Source organism: Rhinolophus ferrumequinum, chromosome 16 (assembly GCF_004115265.2).
Source record: "Rhinolophus ferrumequinum isolate MPI-CBG mRhiFer1 chromosome 16, mRhiFer1_v1.p, whole genome shotgun sequence".
In the NCBI taxonomy this organism is placed as follows: Eukaryota; Metazoa; Chordata; class Mammalia; order Chiroptera; family Rhinolophidae; genus Rhinolophus; species Rhinolophus ferrumequinum.
Window position 1 is genome coordinate 19,797,369 of NC_046299.1, and position 14,231 is coordinate 19,811,599.

Here is a 14,231-nt window from a genome sequence, read left to right on the forward strand (position 1 = left end):
CAAAGAGGGTGTCAGTTAAAATATACAAAGTCAGGCTAAAGAAACAAGACTATTAGGACAATTGAGACTATAACACAATGATATATTGGTGTGTAGGCAGAAAATACTTCAACTCCAGTTCCTTATTGTATCGTAATTTACATTTATATTATTGTTCTTAATGAATAATGTAAATATTAGTAAAATTTTATGCTGATATAGTCTATAATAAACATACATTATTCAAAAGTATTTTCTTGATAAGGATATACTTATTACAGAATTATACATTTACCAATTTAATTTAACATATTTTTTCTCAATCTTCCTCAAAAGGTTTGCCAATACTTTATTACTTAATTAAATTTATGAGATACTAATGTAATATATTGTTTTGCATTTGTATTTAGGAGAAAGCTGTGTCTCCAAGTATGAGCAACTGCTTTTTAAAGAGATTCTTTTAGCAATCCTCATTGATAAAGTATGCCATCAAACCTTGTTCTTACTGTATCCAGTCTCAGATGTAAGAACCAAAAATTACTATTTTATTAGAGCAGAACAGAGAAAAACTACAAGCGAGTACTTCATAATGGCTATATGTAGGTGTTGTTTTCAACATACTTGTCTCTAAATAAATGTTGCTTATTTGATGGGTTGATTACTTAAGTCATTACTTACCTCACAGGCACAGTGACTAGAGTGGAATTAAAATCAGTGTTTCTCAAAATTATGTTCCCTTACTTGTCTACTCCAGGTTCATCCAGTCTTTTGGAAACACATTAGGTGTTCACAAGACCATCCCTGCTTGAGAATGTAGGCAGAATCTCAGAATCTGTATTTATCTAAAAGCATCCCAAATGATTTTAATGCATATTAAAGTATAAGAAACAATGAGATTCTAATCTTTACCTTGATTTATAGGAGGATTTCCTTACAGGACCAAAATCCTACCACAAAATCATTGCAATCTTCATTCCCACAATTCCCATGCCTTTCTAATGAAACTATTCTGAAACGATATAGCACATCATACTGATTCACATCTTGTTTTGATATCCACTTTTCAAGATTTATTGTAGTATGGGGTAAAAATATTCACTTCAACATTGACCTATCATTTACCTATTAACTGTGTGCATCTTCTCTGTCTCAGCAGGAGACTTCTAATGTGTCTTTAACTGGGACCGCACTGATTTAACCATTTACATGAGATACACTGGAGGAATTGAAAAGCAACAGTATTGATGAGGAGAAGAGTAGAAAAAAATTGATTTATGTAGCAAGATAAATGCCAGCACTTAAAAAATCAAATGCACTTGCATTTTAGGAAAACAAGCTTGAATCATAACACTCAGATGAAAAACAAACAAACAAACAAACAAAAAAAAACACCTACAAAAAAACCCTGAATGGAGAAAGTTTGTCTCTATGATGGAAGTATACTTATCTTTTACAATAGAGGCCAGGGAATCTTTATGGAATGAGTGAACCCATTTTCAAAGGAAATGGTGTCTGTTCCTATTAGCAAATACAAGCTTACTGGGAGGCGGTCCTGTAAGGAGAAAATTATGAAAAGAAAAATAATGTAGGTGGTGGATACTGTGGGTTTCTAGCAGTCTCCTTGGGAAATTTAAAAAACAAAAAAAGACTCTTCATTTTAAGTAAATCTGAACATAATAGTAGGAGACTTAGTGTGATACAGCCCCGGGGGAATGGAAAGAGGTAGAGATTGGAGTTGGGCAATATAATGTCCCCAGTTCTTCCATGCACATCCTCAGGTAAGCCACTTTCTTCAAACAAAACTTAACCTTCTATTCTGAAGAGACAGAAACATTTCAGAGGGTTGTTTTTTGGTGGTTTGCACTTGAGATTAGAGGGCTAGGTATTGTTTGGAAATTTCTCCAACACTGATGTTTGTTAGCCTCTTCTACATTAAAATCAGCAAAACAGCCTAGATTGTCTATAAACTTCCTTGTAAAAAAGGGCACATCTGAAACCTGGGGCATCATCCTCAAAAAATATATTGAAGACCCTTCAAGGATGGAGCGTCTCTCTTTGCTTTGTGCAGTAACATCCCAACCGCCATTCATGACAGAGTGACTTTTCCTAATGGCTCTTGAGAGGCATTTGGGAAATCCGACTTTATCTCCAGGTAAAGCTGCTTCACAAAGATGTCACCGGCATGTTACATGACAGAAAGTCACTGTGCTGGAGAAAAGGCTAGAGCTTCCATGTCCCCTGGAAGTTTCCCCATTGGTATTTAGCTAACTTTTTGTGAGCTGCTCCCAACAGTTTTTAAGAAGTATGTTCCTGGCTGTCAGGCCCCAATGATACCTAATTTACACAGATAAGGAGTTCTAATAAAATACATTAGAAAGTCGCTTATGTCATAAGGTATTCACATCATCTTAAGACATTTCTATTTGGCTAATAGGAAATGAAAGTGTGGAATAATACTTTTCTCATTCTATTAAAAAAACTGAGAGGGAGAAGCCTTATTTTGGCCACCAGGGGCCTCCTTCTCATGTTTGTTCACGGCTGTCTCAGCTAATCATTTTCAGTGCTTTCAAAAGCAAAGGATGAGTTTTGACTTCATAGAAAATGAGTTTAAACCAGAAGCTTCCAATCTTTGGATTACTGCCATGGCACGCTGCATTTCACCTTTGATTTAAGGATAGAGAACATGTGGCTTCCTAAAAATGAAAAAAAAAAAAAAAACTCTTATGCTCAGTTCCCAAAAGGCTAATGCAAGCAGCTGTTAAAGGGGAAATAAAAAAGCAGACACTGGAATACCAAATGAGTAAAACTTAGTGAATCTGGTTTGCCAAATCACCTCTCTGTAACCCTGAGAAACCAGGATGGCAAATATATCTCATTTACTCTTTACCTAACTCATGAAAAATGTACAATTGTTGGGTGTTGCCATAAGTAAAAATCCTACAGAATAGCATTCTGGTGAAATAATTAATAATAATAATAATATCATAAGCTAACATTGAGTGACTAAGAACCAGGTACTATGTTAAGTATCTTATATGTATTATTTCATTAAATCATACCAAACTTGTGAGATAGGAATTATTAATAGTATTATTATCTTATTTTAAAGATAAAATTAACTTCTTAACTTAAAATGAAGTTGCTGAAACCGAGGATTCACGTCATAGGAATGGCGGCAGAAGGGCGCACTTTTTGAGTTCTCCTGCAGATCTTTTCACAAACGGGACATCTATAACTCATCAAAGGGCTCTCTGCTCATCACACAGAACAGCTAAGAGACTCCTGCAAGGATTACTTGAAGGTGGGCAAATTGGGCGAGCAGGGGAAGAGGGAAGGGAGCGGAGTGGAGATGCAGCCCGAATCTGCGGCAGTAGAAACGCGGCCAGCATCCGCAGCTGCAGAGACGCAGGGGATCCCAGGATGGAACAGAAAACACGAAAGCCAGGAGGTGGGCTCTTTCCGTGCGTCCCACAGCTGATCTCTCCTGCCAGGCGGCAGCCAGTTGGGCCCTAGGTCGGACAAAGGACACAAACTCCATACCTGGGCCCCTCCCCCTGCTCTTCCAATCCTGCCCCTGCCCTTCCAGAGACTTAAACTGGCCCCTGAACTGAGGAGTAGTGTCAGATTACAGAGGAGCCTTAGTAGTGCTCAGGCTCTGGGAAGACCGGCATGCAGCTCTGACCCAGGGAAGAGGCTGGGAGAGCTTGATTTTTGCTGGGCTGGGAGAGAGAAGACCCCTCCATCCCTAGCCCCCACCCTTTCTGGCCTGCCTAGGGCGGGGCAATGACAACTGCAGAGGCACTCCCAGGGATCAGCACTAGGCAGCAGACGCAGCTCTGGGCTTTCAGCAGCTCAGACATCTCTCGCCTGCCACACGCGCGCGCGCACGCGCGCGCGCACACACGGAAGAAGTGCCCTAAGACTCAGGAGAACTGGACACAGGGCTGGTAGTGCTACTTTCAGTGCACATATGTGCAGGCAAGGGCAGAAACTGCACTGACTTTGTAGAAACTATCATCTAACCCCCTCAGCCCCACACATCTAAATCTGCAGTCCCAACGTCACTCTGGGCACCAGGTGACCGGCTCTGCCTGCACAATACACAAAGGACTCTTTGGTACAGCAGAGGACAACCTGGAGATTACTTGGTGGGCTTAAGCCAAGACTGGCGCTGCTTTTTTTGTTTGTTTGTTTTGTTTTGTTTTGTCTTTATATCTTTGATATCTTTGCCTGTGTTGAGTGTAGGTTGTCGGTTGTTTTTACATGTGAATGTATTTGATTTTTTCTTTTGTTGTTGTTGTTGTTGTGCTTGGTGATTTGCTTTGTTCTGAAATTGCCCTACTCTAGGGCCCAGCTTAAGAGGCACAAGATTCAGTATATCCAGAGGCCAACTCCAGACCAAACCAGAATACTACTGGGTTTGACCTACAAGTGACACACCCAGAAGGAATTCTCTACAGGCACAAGAGCCAATAGAGGCCAAACCACATTTAAGTGGTCAACCCTCATGGAACAGAACACCCTGCGGTGGGTAGAGCCAAGTCTCACAACTAGTCAGCCTAGGAGTTAACCCCACCTACTCATAAGCGAAAAGCAATTAAAGATCTTCTTTAACAGGACAATATACACAACGCAAGAGTCACCTTTGGAGCACACGCAGAGGAGAAGAACGAAGTAGTGCAAGTCAAATATAAAGGACACATACTACATAAGATAACCCAGCAAGAACTAAAAACTCTAGGGGATCTACCTAATACATTGAAGCAAACACAGACAGTCAGCCAGAATGGGGAAACAAAGAAACATGTCCCAAATAAAAGAACAGAAGGATCCTCCAGAAATGGAACCAAATGAAACAGAGGTAACCAACCTATCAGAGACAGAGTTCAGAACACTGATGATTAGAATGTTTAAAGAGCTTAGAGACGACATAAAGAAGGATAGAGAAATCATAATGAACAACCAGTTAGAAATAAAGAACACAATTACTGAAATAAAGAACTCACTTGAAGGAATTAACAGCAGGTTAGATGAAGCAGAGGATCGAATCAGCGACTTAGAAGACAAGTTAGCAGAGATCACCCAAACAGAACAACAGAAAGAAAAAAGAATAAAAAACAATGAAGATGGTTTAAGAGACCTCTGGGATAACATCAAGTGCAACAACATGCGCATCATAGGAATACCAGAAGGTGAAGAGAGGAAGCAAGGGATCGAGAACATATTTGAAGTAATAATGTCCGAAAACTTCCCTAACCTGATGAAGGAGACCAACATACAAGCCCAGGAAGTGCAGAGAGTTCCAACCAGGATAAACCCAAACAGGTCCACACCAAGACACATTATAGTTAAAATGGCAAAGCTGAAAGACAAAGAGAGAATCCTAAAAGCAGCAAGAGAAAGACAGAGGGTTACATACAAGGGAACTCCCATAAGACTATCAAATGACTTTTCTACAGAAACATTGAAGGCCAGGAGGAAGTGGCAGGAGATACTCAAAGTGATGGAAAACAAAGGCCTACAACCCAGATTGCTTTATCCAGCAAGGCTAACATGTAAAGTTGATGGAGAGATAAAGAGCCTCCCAGAAAATAATAAGCTAAAGGAATTTATTACCACCAAGCCAGCATTGCAAGAAATACTAAAAGGACTTCTGTAAATAGAAGAAAGATGAAAACAATCTAACTACAAATTTAAAAATGGCAATAACTGTGTACCTATCAATAATCACTTTAAATATAAATCGATTAAATGTTCCAATCAAGAGACATAGGGTGGCTGAGTGGATAAGAAAGCAAGACCCTTGTATATGCTGTATACAAGGGTCACCTCAGATCAAAAGAGACACACAGGCTGAAAGTGAAAGGTTGGAGTAAGATATTTCATGCAAATGGAAATGAGAAAAAAGCTGGAGTTGCAATACTTATATCTGACAAAATAGACTTTAAAATGAAGAACATATTAAAAGACAAAGATGGGCACTATATAATAACAAAGGGATCGATCCGACAAGAGGACATAACCCTAGTAAACATCTATGCACCCAACATAGGAGCACCTAAATATATAAAACAGATATTGACTGACAAAAAGATAGAGATCAACAGTAACACTATCATAGTAGGGGACTTCAACACACCTCTGACAACAAGGGACAGGTCTTCCAGACAGAAAATCAATATGGATACAATAGCCTTAAATGATACATTGGGCCACTTGGATTTAATCGATATTTTCAGAGCATTTCACCCCAGTGCTGCAGAATACACATTCTTCTCAAGTGCACATGGAACATTTTCCAAGATAGACAATATGTTAGGCCACAAAACAAGTCTTGATAAATTTAAGAAAATTGAAATCATATCAATTGTCTTCTCTGACCACAGTGCTATGAAATTAGAAATGAACTACAGGAAAAAAACTGGAAGACACACCAATTCATGGAGGCTGAATAACATGGTACTAAATAATGAATGGGTCAACAAGGAGATCAAGGAAGAAATCAAAAGATATCTCGAGACAAACAAAAATGAAAACATGATGACCCAAAATCTATGGGATGCCGCGAAAGCAGTCCTAAGAGGGAAATTCATAGTATTGCATGCATACCTAAAGAAACAAGAAGAATCACTAATCAACAGTTTATCTTCACACTTAAGGGATCTGGAAAAAGAACAGCAAAATAAGCCCAAAGGGAGTACAAGGAAGGAGATAATAAAGATCAGAGCGGAAATAAATGAAATAGAAACCAGAAAAACAATACAAAAGATCAACGGATCCAAGAGTTGGTTCTTAGAGAAGATAAACAAAATCAACAAACCTTTAGCCCGACTCATTTAAAAAAAGACAGAGAGGACCCAAATTAATAAAATCAGAAATGAAAGAGGAGAAGTGACAACAGACACTGCAGAAATACAAAAAAAAAATTAAGAAATTACTATGAGCAACTATATGCCAACGAATTTGACAATCTGGAAGAAATGGACAATTTTCTAGAGGCGTACAACCTTCCAAGGCTAACTCAAGAAGAAACAGAAAACCTGAATAGACTGATTACCACCAGGGAAATTGAATCAGTAATCAACAATCTCCCAAGAAACAAAAGCCCTGGACCAGATGGCTTTACAGGTGAATTTTACAAAACGTTCATAAAAGAATTATCACCTATTCTCCTCAAGCTCTTCCAAAAAATCCAGAAGGAGGGAAGGCTCCCAAACACTTTTTACGAAGCCATTATCACCCTGATCCCAAAATCAGACAAAGACACCACAAAAAGAGAAAACTACAGGCCGATATCGCTAATGAACATACATGCAAAAATCCTCAATAAAATATTAGTGAACAAAATTCAGCAATACATTAAAAAGATCATACACCATGATCAAGTGGGATTCATCCCTGGTATGCAAGGGTGTTTCAACATCCGCAAATCAATTAATGTGATACACCACATTAACAAAATGAAAAATAAAAATCACATGATCAGATCAATAGATACAGATCTGATAAAATCCAGCAGCCACTTATGATAAAAACCCTTAAGAAAGTGGGAATAGAGGGATCATATCTCAACATAATAAAGGCCATATATGATAAGCCCACAGCTAACATCATACTCAATGGGGAAAAGCTAAAACCATTCCCCTTAAGATCGGGAACAAGGCAAGGTTGCCCACTTTCTCCACTTCTATTCAACATAGTGCTGGAAGTTATAGCCACAGCAATTAGACAAGAAAAAGAAATAAAAGGCATCCAAATCAGTAAGAAGGAAGTAAAATTGTCATTATATGCAGATGACATGATACTATATATACAGAACCCTAAAGACTCCACCAAGAAACTATTAGAGCTGATAGATGAATTTAGTAAAGTAGCAGGATACAAAATTAATATTCAGAAATCAGTTGCATTTGTATATACCAATAATAAAACATCAGAAGGAGAAATTTAAAAAAACAATCCCATTTACAATTGCTTCAAAGGCTATAAAATACCTGGGAATAAATTTAACCAAAGAAGTAAAATATCTGTACTCAGAAAATTATAAGACACTGAAGAAAGAAATGAAAGAAGATACAAATAGATGGAAACACATACCATGTTAATGGATAGGGAGAATTAATATAGTTAAAATGTCCATACTGCCTAAGGCAATATACATATTCAACGCAATTCCTATCAAACTACCAACTATGTTTTTCACAGAAATAGAACATATAATCCTAAAATTTATATGGGACCATAAAAGACCCCGGATAGCCTCAGCAATCTTGAGAAATAAGAACAAAGTGGGAGGTATAACAATACCTGACATGAAATTATACTACAAGTCTACAGTAATCAAAACAACATGGTACTGGCATAAAAACAGACACATAGATCAATGGAACAGAATAGAGAGTCCAGAAATAAATCCATGCCTATATGGCCATTTAATCTACGACAATGGAAGCAAGAATGTACAATGGGGTAAAGACAATCTATTCAATAAATGGTGCTGGGAAACCTGGACAGACACATGCAAAACAATGTAGCTGGACCACCTCCTTACACCATATACAAAAATAAATTCAAAATGGCTTAAAGACTTAAATGTAAGATCTGAAACCATAAAATTCCTAGAAGAAAATATAGGAAGAAACTTCACAGACATTACCCGGAGTAAGATTTTTACTGAAATATCCCCTCGCGCAAGGGAAGTAAGAGAAAAAATAAACATGAGGAAGTACATCAAACTAAAAAGTTTTTTCACAGCAAAGGAAACCATCAATAAAACATAAAGGGACCCTACTGAATGGGAAAAGATATTTGCCAATGATATATCTGATAAGGAGTTAATATCACAAATTTATAAAAAACTCAACTCAACTCCAAAAAAACAAACAACCCAATTAAAAAATGGGCAGAGGACATGAAGAGACATTTTTCTGAAAAGGACATACAGATGGCAAACAAACATATGAAAAAATTCTCAAACTCACTAATCATTAGACAAATGCAAATAAAAACTACAATGAGATACCACCTCACCCCAGTCAAAATGGCTATCATCAATAAATCAACAAACAACAAGTGTTGGTGCGGATGTGGAGAAAAGGGAACCCTTGTGCACTGTTGGTGGGATTGCAGATTGGTGCAACCACTATGGAAAACAGTGTGGAGGTATCTCAAAACTCTGAAAATGGAACTACCTTATGATCCAGCAATTCCACTCCTAGTTATCTATCCAGAGAAATCCAAAACTCTAATTCAAAATACTTTATGCATTCCTGTGTTTATTGCAGCACTATACACAATAGCTAAGACATGGAAACAACCGAAATGCCCATCAGTAGATGACTGGATTAAGAAACTGGTACATTTATGCAATGGAGTATTATGCAGCCATAAAGATAAAAGAAATCTTATCATTTGCAACAACATGGATGGACCTAGAGAACATTATGTTAAGTGAAATAAGTCAGACAGAGAAAGACAAATACCATATGATCTCACTTATATGGGAATCTAAAGAAAAGAATAAGTGAATGAACTAATCAGAAACAGTTTTAGAGACAAAGAGGAAAAACTGAGGGTTGCTAGATGGGTGGGGGTGGGTGGGGGTAAAGGTGAAGGAGAGGGGATTAGAAAACAGTCAGTAACCACAAGATGCCCACGGGGTTTTGAAAATTAATTTGGGGAATGTAATCAATAATGTTGTAAAGACTTTGTAGGGTATCCGATGGACACTTGTGTCATTAGGGAGACCACCTCAGGGATGATGTAGATGCCTGATCACTGCACTGTACACCTGAAGCTGAAGCTGAACAATAATGAATGTCAACTACAAGTTTGTGTGTGTGTGTGTGTGTGTGTGTGTGTGTGTGTGTGTGTGTGTGTGTGTATACTTACAAGCAGCAGAGTACAGCATTAGGAATAGAGGCAGTGGAAATGTAATGGCTCTGTGCGATGTCAGAGGGATAGTGGATGGGGGAGGGGGGTTCACACAGTGTGAGGGATATAAAAGATAAATGTCTAAGTATTACTTTGTCTTGTGCACCTGAAACTAATAAAAATTAAAAATTAAAAAAATAATAAAACAAAACAAACAATGAAACCATGTAATAAAACAAAGAACAACCTCCTAAAAAAAAAAAAATGAAGTTGCTAACTTACATCTTCATTACCAATGAATGAGAGAGGTGATATTAGAGAAAAAGTCTGATTCTTTAGCCCACATTTTCAACTGCACTTTAAAAAATAAAGGTGGCCAGCAATTGATTTTCTTAAGTTAAATCTTGTATTGGACAAATGCTTCAACATTTCCCTAAATAAAGGATTTCTCAAACAACATCAACAGACATGAGTGCTTTGATAATGAAATTGTTGCACCCTAACAAGCCATATCTGTAAAGGAGCTGGTGATGACTCGGAACAGGCCACCTCCCAGCAGTCAGCCACCTCTAGATGGAGGTTGAAAGTCTATTCAATGACATTAAAATTCCCCTCCAAGGTTACGCGTCAAGCGGGCACGGAAAGTAAGAATGATGACATTTAGATAGGGACAGGGTGTAGGGCGACACAGGGGGTGGGGCAACCCTCCTTTCTTAAAGCAGGGTCTTCTTTTCCTTTCAGGTAACACACAAGCCATAACCTGCATGATCTCATTTTCTCTTCTTTGAAACAGAGAGTTTTCGTTGATGGATTCCAGAGGCGACTTCACAATGTTAAAACTTGCCCAGCTCTTCTTAGAACCTGAATTAATGCCTACTCTTTCCCCAGAGCCCTGTTTTATGCACTCTAAAGGACTGGAGATTTGTAGACCATCTGCCACAAAGGGAATTTAGCTTCCACCAAGATCCATGTTCTTTATTTTCCCGTCCTGGAGCCCCTCCTCTCTCTGGCTGCCAGCCATCCCAGGAAGGCCAAATTGTCACTGACTTCTCAGTTAAAGAGAAAGGCCTTAGAGTTAGTCTGTGAGGCGAATCATGCCATAAAGTTACCAGCGTAATTAAGCCATTACAGTTTTTAGGGGTTTTTAAATACAGGCAATTTGAATGTATAATTGAGCCTGAGCACAGCCACATCCTATGTTTTCCTTGGTCTGCTCAGAACCAGATTGTGAGCGGAAAACAGCTGAGGTAACATCCTGTTAACAGCAGGGTCACTTCCTCATTTTCACTGTGGTTTCCATAATAAATTTATAAAGTGGTTTATTCCTTTGGCTCGGCCCAGGAGTCAGGGCTTTGGACCCTTGAAATGCCAGGTACACAGTCCAACCCCATGGATAGCGTTTCGACTGCCAGTCTATCCCCCACTTTCTCAGGAACACTACCCCACATATTCTTCTGTAAAGAACACTATGCTACAGAATGTGCTTGAGAAAAGCAGTCTCTTTGGAAAATGATTCTACATTTCAGCCCTGAGGTTACAGAGTGGAAACTAAACGAGATTACAACTCAATGTTCTTTAAGTTCGACTAGCAGAGGATAAGGTCAATTTAAATCTCCCCTTGGGGGAAGTGTACATTTGGGAAAAGCGCAAGAAACCTATTGCTTATGCTGTGAACCTAACTCAGCATTTCACGGATTAGGCAGTTTTACTAGTTGACAGTTGTTTGTTCCAACAGGGTATAATATTTATTGTCTAGCAGGACATTCGGTAGATTTTTGCATCTCAGATTAACTGATCCCCACTGTCCCGACACACACACAAACACACACACACACGTATATAAACAAGTATAACATACATTGAGTTGCTAAAAGGAACATTGCTTTGGCAGTAAATATATGAAACTTGAAACGATATAGAGAAAATTAGCATGGCTCCTGTGCAAAGATGACACACAAATTTGTGAAGTGATCAACATAAGACCTGAAACCATAAAACTCCTAGAAGAAAACATAGGTGGCAAGCTCCTTGACATCTTGACTATATGTACATATATATATTTTTTTGATTTGACACAACAAGCAAAGGCAACAAAAGCAAAAATAAACAAGTGGGACTTCATCAAACTATAAAGCTTCTGCACAACAAAATGAAAGGGTAACCTACCAAATGAGAGAAAACGTTTGCATATAATATATCTGGTAAGGGATTAATATCCAAAATATGTAAAGAACTCACACAACTCAATAGAAAAAGAAAACAAATCATCTATTTTAAAAATGGGCAGAGAATGTGAAAAGATTTTTTTCCAAAGACAACATACTGAAGGCAGCAGACATGACAAGGTGCTATATTAATCATGAGAGAAATGCAAATCAAAACCACAATGAGATATCACCTGTTAGAATGGCTGTTAAAAAAAACAGGAAATAACAAGTGTTGGTAAAGATGTGGAAAAAAGGGAACCCTCAAGCACTATGGGTGGGAATGTAAATTGGTGCAGCCACTATGAAAAACAGTATGAAGATTTCTCAAAATATTAAAACTAGAACTGCCATACGATCAAGCAACTCCTCTTCTGGGAATATATCCAAAGTAAATCAAAACATAACTGGAAGATGTAGAAATATATGTACTCCTGTGGTCATAACAGCATTATTTACAATAGGCAAGATATGGAAACAATCTAAGTGTCCACCACTGAGTGATACAAATATATAAAACAATGGAATATTATTCAGACATAAAAAAGGAAGGAAATTTGTAACAACATAGACGGAACTTCAGGGTATTACGCCAAGTGAAATAAGTCAGGCAGAGAAAGACAAATACCATATAATCTCACTTATATGTGAAACCTTAAAAAAAAAAAACTGAACTCACAGATAGAGAATTAACTGATGGGGCTGGGGGAGGGTGGAGAGCGGAGAATGTGTGAAACGTTCAAACAGCTATGAAAATAAATGTAATGGGGATGTAATATATGGCATGACTATAGTTAATAATACTGTATTGCATATTTTAAAGTTACTAGGAGAGTAGACCCCAAAAGTTGTCATCAGAGAAAAAAAAAAGCTATTACCATGTTTCCCCGAAATTAAAACCGGGTCTTATATTAACTTTTGCTCCAAAAGATGCATTAGGGTGTATTTTCAGGGGATATCTTATTTTGTCATGTACAACAATCTACATTTATTCAAATACAGTCATGTCATCTTCTTCTGGAACATCGTCATAATGTACTAACTGTGCCCATCTGGCTGACGATATTAACTGGGGCTTATTTTGGGGGCAGGTCTTATTTTCAGGGAAACACGGTACTGTGTATGGGGACAGATGTTAACTATACTTATTGTGAGATCATTTCATAAGCTATACAAATATTGAATCATTATATTGTACAGCAGAAGATAATATAATGTTATGTCAATTATACCTCAATGTAAAATAAATAAAAATATAAAAGGAACATTGCTGTGTATTTGCTCATGATAAAACAGTCCTGAATCTGATAACCACCCTTTGAACTGCTGACAGTTGTATCTCCTCTCCTAAAACTAGTCGAACCTGAGAGAGAGAGAGGTGGGATGGAGCTGAGCAAGCAGAGAAGTGATATGGGGCGAGTGAAATGGTCTGTAATGAAAAATATGAATATCAATGATTTAAAGATACTCATGGGTTTCCTCCAGTTCTAGTAATTCTTTACAATGACACAATGTTTCACGGTGATCAAATAGTTTGTGTTGTCAGGTCATCCTAATAATCCATTGAAGTTGGCATTTGTGGGGACAGAGCCAGGAGTGCAGTTTCCAGGCTCCCGGCCTCACATGGAAATGTGCTGGCTCAGGTAGGAAATGGCCATCAACTGTGATTGGATGGCCATCAGCTGTGGCTAGTTGGCCGTCAGCTGTAACCAGTGAGCCATTGGCCACTAATATAATTGCCACGGCTACCCTAGCAGAGAAAAAACGGGGGGCTAGCAAGAAGATGGTGGCTGGCAAGCGCGGATTACAGTTAGGACGGCGGGTTGCGGACAGTGTGGCTCCTGCTTCCTGTGTCTCCATCCCAGCTGCCAGCGAGAATATAGTGGTATGACTCCCCTATCTATGGCTCCGTGGGTGTTCCTTTCTGGCCTCACCATATCCTGCATTCTTGTGTGGGGAGAGGGACCGGAGACCCTGAATGACTCCCTGCATGACAGCATTTAATCGTGTGTGTGGAGAGACAGAAGGAAAAAAGTAACTCTCGAGGGATTGGAACCCTGAGTCCCCTTCTTCCTAATATAATGCTAGGTTACCTTGGACTTCAACTTCACTTGTATTCATATAGAGGATTATGGTCTGCCTTCCCAAACTGTAGCCTCACAGAAAAAGTTTCTA

The 14,231-nt window shown here is 38.5% G+C and overlaps 1 non-coding gene and 1 pseudogene across 1 annotated transcript; both read left to right on the forward strand.

The window, feature by feature from the left end:
* The window catches only part of LOC117036329 (peptidyl-prolyl cis-trans isomerase A-like), a 143,160-nt pseudogene that overhangs the window by 36,316 nt on the left and 92,613 nt on the right, over positions 1 to 14,231 (forward strand).
* LOC117036502 (U6 spliceosomal RNA) lies at positions 11,732 to 11,834 on the forward strand. The gene has a single exon (XR_004425397.1). It is a non-coding gene; the product is annotated as a U6 spliceosomal RNA (small nuclear RNA).